The sequence below is a fragment of the Macaca thibetana genome, chromosome 2 (genome assembly GCF_024542745.1).
Source record: "Macaca thibetana thibetana isolate TM-01 chromosome 2, ASM2454274v1, whole genome shotgun sequence".
Lineage (NCBI taxonomy): Eukaryota > Metazoa > Chordata > Mammalia > Primates > Cercopithecidae > Macaca > Macaca thibetana.
Genome location: NC_065579.1, coordinates 167,239,733 through 167,250,267, shown reverse-complemented (window position 1 = coordinate 167,250,267; position 10,535 = coordinate 167,239,733).

Below are 10,535 nucleotides of genomic sequence, written 5' to 3'. Positions count from 1 at the left end.
TATATTATCTGTTAGACAATACCTGATAACAGTATCAAGTAAATGACAACTTGATAAATAGTAATTTCCAATGGTGAACAGAGGTGACATTTCCTCGCTACAAAAATATTTTCTTTGGCAGATGAGATTAACTGAATAAGAAATCCACTGACACTGAAATCACACAGCCAAATTCCCTATCACAGCACTTATCACATTGTGTTAGTGTTGTTTGTTAAATATCTTTACTTACTTTCCTATACGATATAATATTTGCTTTTTTCTCCCCAGTGTTTTCAAGGGGCTTGACATACAACAGGCACTCAAACAATGTTTCTTTGATTTCAATTGAATCCCTTTTAAGGCCATTTGCTCACTGATTTAATAAGGGAATAGTAGCCTGAAAGCACATGTTCTGATCTTTCATAGGTAGGTAAATTTTGTTAAAATGAATGAGGGTCTTGATCTGAAAAATACTGAGGAATTTTACATCAAATGTTTTAGCGCTGTTTCATAAGAAGATAGAAATTCTGGCCAAGTGGGTGGTTATCAGTTTCTAATCAGTGATCCTATTTTAGCACCCTCAAAGAGGAACAAAATAAATTACTTTCTATTTGTGAAATGAAAAAGTAAAAATGTAAAGCAATTTAAACTGAGAATACCTATATAAAGGAAAAAAAATTGTGAGTCTCAATCTTAGGTTTTAAAATGGATTTCAAAACAGCTTTCCAATACTTCTAAGATTCCTATGAAAAAGATGAGATCAGAATAGGAAGTAACAATTTCCTCCAAAGTATACACATGAAAGTTGGCACAGAAACACCATTTATTTGGGCGATGACTGAAACAGTTGGCCCATTTAATCAGACAAGTGGTTTGAGTTCATCTGGTTTTCACCTGCACAGTCTAGTCCAGCACAGACAAGCCCCCAGCAGGGAGGTCGAAAGAATGCTTTATCCTATCTGATTCAGTGATCCTCTTCTGACATTATGTCCATACTGAAGGGGATAATAATGCATCAGATGATTTCAGGTAACTTACCTCTTCCCCTCCTTCTTACCTAGGAAGTAACATAACTCACCTGTCTCATGTGCAGAGGAGAAGCACAGCCTTGAATCACAAGTAGGTCTGGGAGTAGCCCTAGCGATGCCTCTTGGATCTGGCTTGTCCCATTCAATAAGCACATCTTTCCAAAAGACCAACAGCCCCTCAATGCAGAGACCAGAAATTCCAATAGCATTCTCCTATCTAAGATGTATGCCTATGGGAGCACAGATATTCTTAGGAATAATAACAACTGTAAAATCATGTTTGATTTGATTCTATTTTTTGGCTTCCTGCATACATATTTGGTATGATGCTTGTACCAAATCAACCATTGTACCATCTGTAGAAGAAAATGACATATGCAAGACTGATGACTTCCTTATCCCACTGCCCTCTCTATGTTAAAATTAATAAGAAGAAACATTAAGTCATTAAAATTATTCATGCAAGCACAGCCTCTTCCTGCTCTCCACTTCACACACTTTATCATCTGTGAATGACTGTGGACTTACGAGTTTCCAATCTAACTTCCTCCGGAGATCCAATGAGTCTGTCTATATATGGCATGGAAGCTTGCCCCTCTCTTTAGACATTTTATGCAGTTCCGAGGATGCAACAAATCTCGTTTGGGAGCTGCACACCATCACCCACATATTAAATTGTCACCCTGAGTAATAAAATTCACAAACTCCATTTCATTTTTTTCATCACCATGTTGCCTGATAATATAAAAAGGTGTCATATACCTTTGATTTGTAGCTTGTGTGTCTGTGAAATAGCCTCTCCACAAACAACCTGATGAAGTCAAGGAAACTGAATGACTTTTTTTTTTTAATGCCCAAGTCTATTTCCCTGTAAATATTCATGTGCATAAACATAAAATGTTAAATGGTGTGAAATCTTGGTAATTGCACAAGTAGGAAAAAGTCATAGCATGATTGTTCTGAGTAAGGTAGAAATTTCTAGACTCACTGCCTGTATCAAAAGCAGTGACTCCAAATTACATAGGCACGTATGGCATTTCCAGACCTTTGAATAACTGACTAAGATATCAAAAAATGCCACATTGGTCATATGTAATTGAAAAATGGCTATCTGCTCTTTCACAGCTTTCCTTAATTTAGGTGTCTTTTGTGATATGCAAAACATATTTATACCTGATCCATTTTAACAGCCTGTTTTCTAAAGAATATATTTGTAGTTTGTTTTGACAGACACTTGGCTAACAGTCATTCTTCTGCCATTCTTATGTGGGGAGAAGAGAATACCAATCAATCATAGATGCCATTTAGATTTCTGGTAATCTTGTTTCCAGGAAAATAATAGAGATTTTGGTAGTCATTTGTGTTGAGATCACTGGCTAGTCTCATCATTATTCATCAACTTGATTCTCCATGGAGTGATTTTTAAAAGTCGGAAGTGTCAGACTCTTTCAAGGATATGACGAAATACCTAGGCTTCGCCCCTAAATAAAATAATCATAAACACTACTTTTTGTCTATAATCTAAGGGATTCAAAGACTTATAAAGTTGATCAACCATGGATGATTTCAGGTGAACAATCTCTGCTCTAGGATTATGATTATCCTTGTCTTTAAAACATCATTATGGTGGCAGTGTGAAGAACAGGCTGAGCTAGGGGCAGACAGGCTGCAGGGAAGGTATTTGCCATTTTCATTACAGCCACTGAGTGGTGAGGGTGATTTGACCAGAGTGCAGGAAATAGAAAGTAAAAAAAAAAAAAAAGACAGAGAACAAAATCAACAAAACCTGGAGATTGAAAGGGGTTTTATATCTATATAGAAAGGAAGGAAAAAGACCTCACTCCTTAGTCATGTCTGACATTTTTAAAAAAAGATCATGAAGTGGAAAATCAGCCCTCCAAAGTTTTAAGGCTTTTACTGGTATATCATTATTTTGCATGAAAATAACCCTTTGATAACTAGTAAATAAGCAAGTAAATTGACAACTAGTAAATAAAGACTATCTGCACAGAATATGCTTTTAGTGATTAGATATATTTGCAAGTTGATTTTTTCTAGAATGTCTAAAGAAGGTTAGTTTCACGTTCATCTATAGGCCATGTTCTACAACACACTCATTGCACTTACAGTGACTAGAAAGTACAAATTTAAAGTGTAATCGCTTTAGAAGGAATAAGTAGTAGAGTATGTTCTTCACATAACCAGTGAATGTGGCAAAGGAAAATTAGCCAACAAAAGCATCATAAATTTATTTCAAACAACAGTAGATTGAATATGTACATCTATTTCTTCTCTGTCCTGAAATAATGATATTTCCCCAAATAACAATATGAGAATTAAAATATAAAAGGTACAAGTTCCAAGGGGAAGAAAATAATATGACTACCGAAATTGAAAGACTTCAATACTTTTTTAAAAGATAGAAAACAGATATAGGATTAGTAACAGACTTAATATAGGAAAGAAGTATGAACAGTGTTCTACAAAGAGGATGCCTTGAAAGATTCTGCTTTTGAACTATCAAAATAGCTCAAATAGGAGTAATATGTATATGATTAAAAGCAGAGGCATTAATTAAAATTCTTTGTGAAAATATTAGATCAGGCTGGGCACCATGGCCCACACATGATGCCAGCACTTTGGGAGGCTAAGGCTGGCAGATCACTTGAGGCCAGGAGTTTGAGACAAGACTGGCCAACATGGCAAAATCCCGTCTCTACAAAAAATACAAAAATTAGTCAAAGGTGGTGGGGTCCACCCGTAATCCCAGCTTCTTGGGAAGCTGAGGCACGAGAATTGCTTGAGCCTGGGGGGCAGAGGTTGCAGTGAGCCAAGATCATGCTACTGCTTTCCAGCCTGGGTGACAGAGCGAGACTGTCAAAAAAAAAGAAAGAAAGAAAAAAAAAAACTCTCTCTCTCTCTATATATATATGCCACTCTCAACTATCCTTGGCAGTTTGGTGGTTATCCCTCTTACATCTCACCCCCACCACTACTGCTTCCTTAAAAGACAGAATCTGAAGGCTTCAGATTTAGGGTACCTAAGTAGAAGGCAGGAAGGTGGGAACATGGAGCTGACAACAGGACTGAATAAACAAAGTTTCACAGTGAATAGTAGATCCAGCCTCAGCCTCCTTCCTCCTCCCTTCTTATAGAATGCTAGAGCTGGGCTTAAAGCCCTACTCCAAGATAGTATATGAGAGGATGCCTCCCTAGAACAAATAGTCCCAAGGAAAAGACACCCTAAATCTGAAGAGTCCTAATGAAAGAGCTTAGTTGCCCTGGACTACCCTCTAAATTATCAGCAAATAAGTTCCCTTGGCCTGCAGCGTTCAATCAACTTTCTATTGCCTCAATCTTAAAACATGACTGCCACAAGTATTTTAGAGAAATCTCCAGCAGAAAAACATTTAGAAATAGGGGAAAAAAGAAAAAAATAGGAATACAAAGGAAGATGAGGCAATGCAGGGTATAAGAAGCATTTTTTAAAATCTGCCATTACTATTCTCTGAGAAATGAGTTTATGTCAGTAACAAAGAACAGAATACTATTTAAAAGGAGTAATGAGAGACAAGAAGCTCTTAAACATTAAAAACAGGACAGCTAAAATTTAAAATAAATCAATAAAAGGAAAAGGGAAATACTCAGTTTTGTTTCAAATATGCCTTTTTTGGTTGGGTTTTGCACCTAAGAAACTAAATACCACCCCTCTATTTATCCCTAAAAGACATTTTGTATATTACAGGAAGAGATTCCCAGGTCATTAGATTATATATTCATAATTTGGGGCTTTTTAAAATGAAATTCTTAAGAGCATATGCTTGCCTTGTAACCAAGCTCAGGCTCAGCTACTCACCACTTGCAAAAGCAATAACAAGAACGAAGTGCAGTGAAAAGGAAAGTGACTTTATTTTCCAAAGCTAGCAGTGGGGATGCAGCTGGCTTACGCCTCTAGGAACCATTTCAAACTTCAGGCTGGGAAGAGGGGCTTACAAAAGGGAACTTGGAATGGGAGGCATGAGGGAGGGACGCTGAGGCCAAGGTCTGCATGTTTTGTGCTATCTGAAGCCTTGGGCCATCTGGAGCACAGGCTGGTGTCATCTCAGCACTGGCCGGGTTGTTGACTAACTGCCTTGAGGTAATCTCTGGAATTTGGCAGCTGGGTCTCTATGCTTTGTCTGTTTTAAGATTAGCCCCCTGGAACTTCTAAGTAAGCACATAATTAGATACAACCATACAGTTAGTTAAATGTGCACAGAGGTGAGGGAGTGTATGGCAGGAAAGGGAGGGACATAGTGTTTCAAAGAAAGTACATTCCAAGGTCATATTTTAAGACTAAAGAGAAGAAAAAAAGGGTTTTGCAGTAAGCTTCAAGGTTGTATCTTGAGACTAGGGGGAAAAAGCTTTAAAATAGATTTTCAGGCTAGACTGTTCAGCTTTACTGCCTGGATTGTAAACTTTTGTAGGACAGAAGTCAAAATTCCTCAGTTTACACATAGTTTTACAGAACCTGGCACATTTTTGATCCTCACTAAGTGTTGTAAGAAATCCTTTTTGGAAATATTCTTAATTATTCCAAACATGTCTAAATCTTTTAGGATGGAAGAAGCAGGAAGATATTCAAATGAGTTTAAACATATTACGGGGGATCTACTAAGAGAACAAGAAAAATAGTCACTATTTTTGAATAAATAATGGTAGTAAAACAGAAGAGGAAAAATAAAGATTGTACTTCAAAGTGAAACAATAAAAATGTGAAAATACTAAGTTAATCAGCAAAGAGTGATGTTATTTAATGAACACAGCATTAAGATGGATGCCCTGAGTTTTTCTAATATCATACAACAAATATTTATCAATGGCTGACAATGTGCTAATCACTGTGCTAGATGTGTTTGAAATGTAGAGATGAAAACAATAGAGCATCTCTCTTTAAAAAGCACAAAGTGTAGCAAGACCAGATTAAAGCAGAATATGATAATCCCTTCTCTTAGAGGACATACAAGCACTGTATACACATTTCAGGCTAGAGAAAAAACTGGTTGGGATAAGATTTTAGAAAAACTCAACTTAAGCAGAACCTTGAAGACAAGTCAAGAAGACCAGAACAAAAAAGATATTTTGAGCCGGGATGATAAACCATTGCAGTGTGCCCAGGGAATGAGGCTTTGTCTGTGATGGCGAGAATTTCAGGGCTAAAACCAGGAAAGTTCTAGGCCCTCAGGAGCATTGTGCACCATATAAAAGAGTTTGGAGTATAATCCTAAATCAATGCAGAAACATTGATGGGTTTTTCCTCAAGGAAGGGAAACATTCTGATTTGTCTTGGAAAGATCATTCTGACTGCCCTGTGGAAGGTAAATTGGGAAGCTAAGACAGGAGGAAAGTGAACTGGTCAGGGAGCATCTATACTAATTCATGGACAAGAAGACAGAGAAATATGGTAGCTTTAATGAGGATATTGGGGGAGAGATAAATTCAACAGATATTTAGGCAGTTGAAACAATAGTATTTATTAAAACAATAATATATGAAGGTTCTATAATTATTCTCATGTTTCTGGTTTAATAGCTCAGCAGATGGAGGTTTCATTTCTCAAGAATGGAAATATAAAAGAACAGACTTTGAGTGGAGATGCTTAGAAAGGGGAAGATCATGAATTCTGTCAGATGGGTTGAATATAGAAGCCCCATAGAACATCCTAATCGAAGTAGCAGGAGGTGTATATTTTTAATGTACTTCTTGTACCCATGACTCAGCTTTATGATGGAGACAAAGATTTGTAAATCATCAGCATTCAGGTAGTGGAATGAAAATAAAATAATACTAACCAATATTTACATGGTAAGGAGAGGAAAAGGAGCCCAAGGATATGGAGTAGAAGATTCCAGTGAAGAAACAGAACCTCCAAGCTAGACTGCTGTCAAGGAACAATAGTAGGAAAGAGTTTCAAGAAGGAAATGATTGGTTAGTGTATCAGTCAGGGCTCGCTAAAGAAACAGAACAAATAGGAGATAGATGATTAGACAGTTAGATGACAGACATATATACAGATACACAACTGTATATACAGATAGATATCTATATCTATCTATATAAAGAGATTTATTACAGGAATTGGCTCACATAATTATGGAGGCTGAGAAGTCCCATAATCTTCCATCTGCAAGCTAGAAGCCTAGGAAACCCCAGTGCATAGTTCCAGTCCACATTTAAAGGCCTAAGAACCAGGAGTCCAGATGGTGTAAACCCCAGTCTGAAAGCAGGACGAGATTAATGTCCCAGCTCAAGCAGGCAGAGTGAATTCTCCCTTTCTCCACCTTTTTGTTCAGTCCAGGCCCTCAACAGATAGTAAGATGCACAGCCACACTGGGAAGGACACTGTGCTTCACTCAGTCTCCCAATTCAAACACTAATCTCATCCAGAAACAACCTCACTCTGTTGTTTCACACCAGAAATAATGTTTATCCAAATATACGGGGAACCTGGGATCCAATAAAGTTGACATTAACAATTATGTGTCAGTTTCTAAAGCTTCCAGGAGATCAAAATAGTAAGTCCAAAATGTACCCAAAGATATTGTTGCTCTGGAGTAAATTAGAGACCTTTTCCCGTGCAAGTTTGGTGTCAAGGTGGTGACTAAAACTTAATGATCGTAAGAAAGAATGTCAGAAAACAAGGAAAGAAATTATAGGCTAATCTTTCAAGAAGCTTGGCTAAAACAATATAACATTTGGCTCCTGCCTCAGAAAAATGAAACTGTTAGAAATTAGGAGTCATCTCGATGCTGCCAACAAACTCAGCATTTTTAGGCATCCCCCAACCCTCTCTACAATACCTTTGGCTGTACAACTCTGCAATCAATAAAATGTGTTCAGTGAAAGACCCAAACAAAAGAATTATCATTTTTGCATCACATTAACATATATTATAAATCAAAGTTATAGTTAGTTCAACTTTGCTAAGAAAAACTAGCATTGCCTGTGGTATAACCAAGGAGGTAAGAACTGGTTGCTACCATTCAATATAGTCCATGAGCAGAAATGAATTTTTCAGGTGATTTATTCAGCTTAAGTTTCTTAAAAATTGTACAGTACAACAAATTCTTTGGAGTCTAGTCCAAAAACAAATAGGAATCTGTAAAAATTGAAGCAACTGCCCTTGATTTCTGGAGATGGAATCTCTGACGTCAAATGGGATTTCTTTTCCCAAACTGAGTCACCAGAATTATAATTATGTTTTGGTAAATTGTCTCCAAATCTGCCCTTACTATCAGATTATAGAAGTCCGAATAGGGCTAGGGTATGTTGCAATAACAAACAATTCCATAGTTTTGATGACTTAAACAAGAAAGATTTCTCTCTTATTCATGTCCATAACAGGTTAACAGGGGGTTCTGTTCCTTTTAGTTATTTAGAGACTCGGGCTCATAAAGCAGTCACCATTCAAACATCACAGAGTTAAAGGGTGCTCCAGAGAGACTTGCAATTAACCAGAGACTAACCAAAGTCACCTTTGCTCATGAATATTTACTTAAAACTAGTCACATGGTTCCCACACAGATACAATAGAACCATGAAATCATGGAATTCAATCCTACCATGAGCTCAAAAAGTGAAGAGATGGATATATTGTGAGAATTTTGATAATGACGACCATGTGAGAGCATTCTGGCTACACCTGTGTCTTCCCAAAGGTATGTAAATACACACAAACATACACATGTACATACATATGCGTAGCAATAAGAAACGTCACCTGGGTGGTGTCTACCTTTGAATATTGTTTCTTGTGTCAGCACATTTGCATCATTTTTTAATTTATCTACTCACATGGCCTAATCAAACCAGAATCCCTCAAGAAATCCAAGATAGAGTTTTAAATATTACTTTAAATTGGGTTATCTGTACACACAAAAAGAACAATCACACCAAGAAGACAGTATACTTTCTAAATTATGTAAACAAAATTATTTTCTATGAGAATAATTGGGTACTATGCTGCTAAAGAGAAGCAGTTCACACATTTCACTGGCAAATGAGTACCTGTTTTTATAAAGGGATAATCAAGGTTTAATTTTTGCTTGGAAAAACAGAAAGAGAAATATTTGCACAGACTGCTACTGCCACAAGTCTTCTCCCTGAATGGCTTCCTCTAGCTATATTTTTAATTGATTGGCTCCTTTCCAGACATCTTTAGATTACGTAGTGAAGTACTAGAAAAAATGCAATGTTTTCACCTTGAACTTCTAGTAAAGATGCCTTTAATTTTTTTTCTAAGCCTGTTGCTTCCCAAAGCCAGACAAGTTTTCTTTTGTGGCAATCAGACATTTCCTCAGTAAATGAGGAATTCTTAGCAGCTTACAAATTAATTACACAATGAAATTATTAATGACACATTTGAAAATTTTACTTGTATGCTTGTACCAACATTTGTTTCTATATGACATTTTCTTTTTTCTCTCTCTCTAACACCTTCTAGTCTCTCTGGTTAACTCATTGTTGCTCTTTTATCCCATTCACAACTATTTTGAGAAGGCTAAGTCCTATTGATAATTCCATGGTGACATTCATTAGTTTTCTCCTGACTAATTTATTTAGAGCCAATGAGTCTGAAGTAACCCTTTTCCTAATGCAAGAACCTGTCTTTTAGAGCAAAGCTTCCATTCTGTATTTTCTTTCTAAACCAGGGCACGTCTCCGAGCATCTCAAGGGAACAAGTTTCTAGAATTAGTTTTGCCTCTTCTTTTGAACTTTAAATTGAATCAGCTTTCCCTGAGCTGCCCTTTTGGTGCTAGATTCTTGTGCCACTTGGATTCTTGTGGATTCATGCATAGTCTAAATTTGTATAAATTCCTTCCCTCAATCTGATCCTGCTGCTATAACAAAATATCTTAGACTGAGTAATTTATAAATAATAGAAAGTTAATTCTTACAGTTCTGATGAAGGTGAAGTGGAAGATCAAGGTGCTCAGCAAGTTCAGCATCCGGTGAGGGCCCAGTCTCTGCTTCCAAGACAGAACCTTGAATGCTGCGTCCTTCTGAGGGGACAAATGACACAGAAAGAATGGAATAGAGTGGAATTATCTGAGAGATAGTAGAATAGAGTATGACTAGTGTGAGCGTGATTGTGTGGGACCATGTGTGAGTGTGACTGAGTGTGAGTAGGTGTCAGTATGACTGTGTGAAACTAGGTGTATTGGAACAGTGTGGGACCTTATATGAGTGTGACTAGGTGTGAGTGTGAGTGGGTGGGACCATGTATAAGTGTGACTGAGTGTGACTAGGTATGCATGACTGTGTGAGGCTAGGTGTATTGGAACTGTGTGGGACCATGTGTGAGCATGACTGAGTGTGACTAACTATGAGTAGGACTGTGTGAGGCTAGGTGTACTGGAACTGTGTGGGACCACGTGTGAGTGTGACCAGGTGTGAGTGGGTGGGGCTGGGCATGAGTGAAATAAGTGTTAATAAGTGTGGGTAGGACTGGCTGTGCCTGAAGTTTGTGTGACTGGGTGTGACACA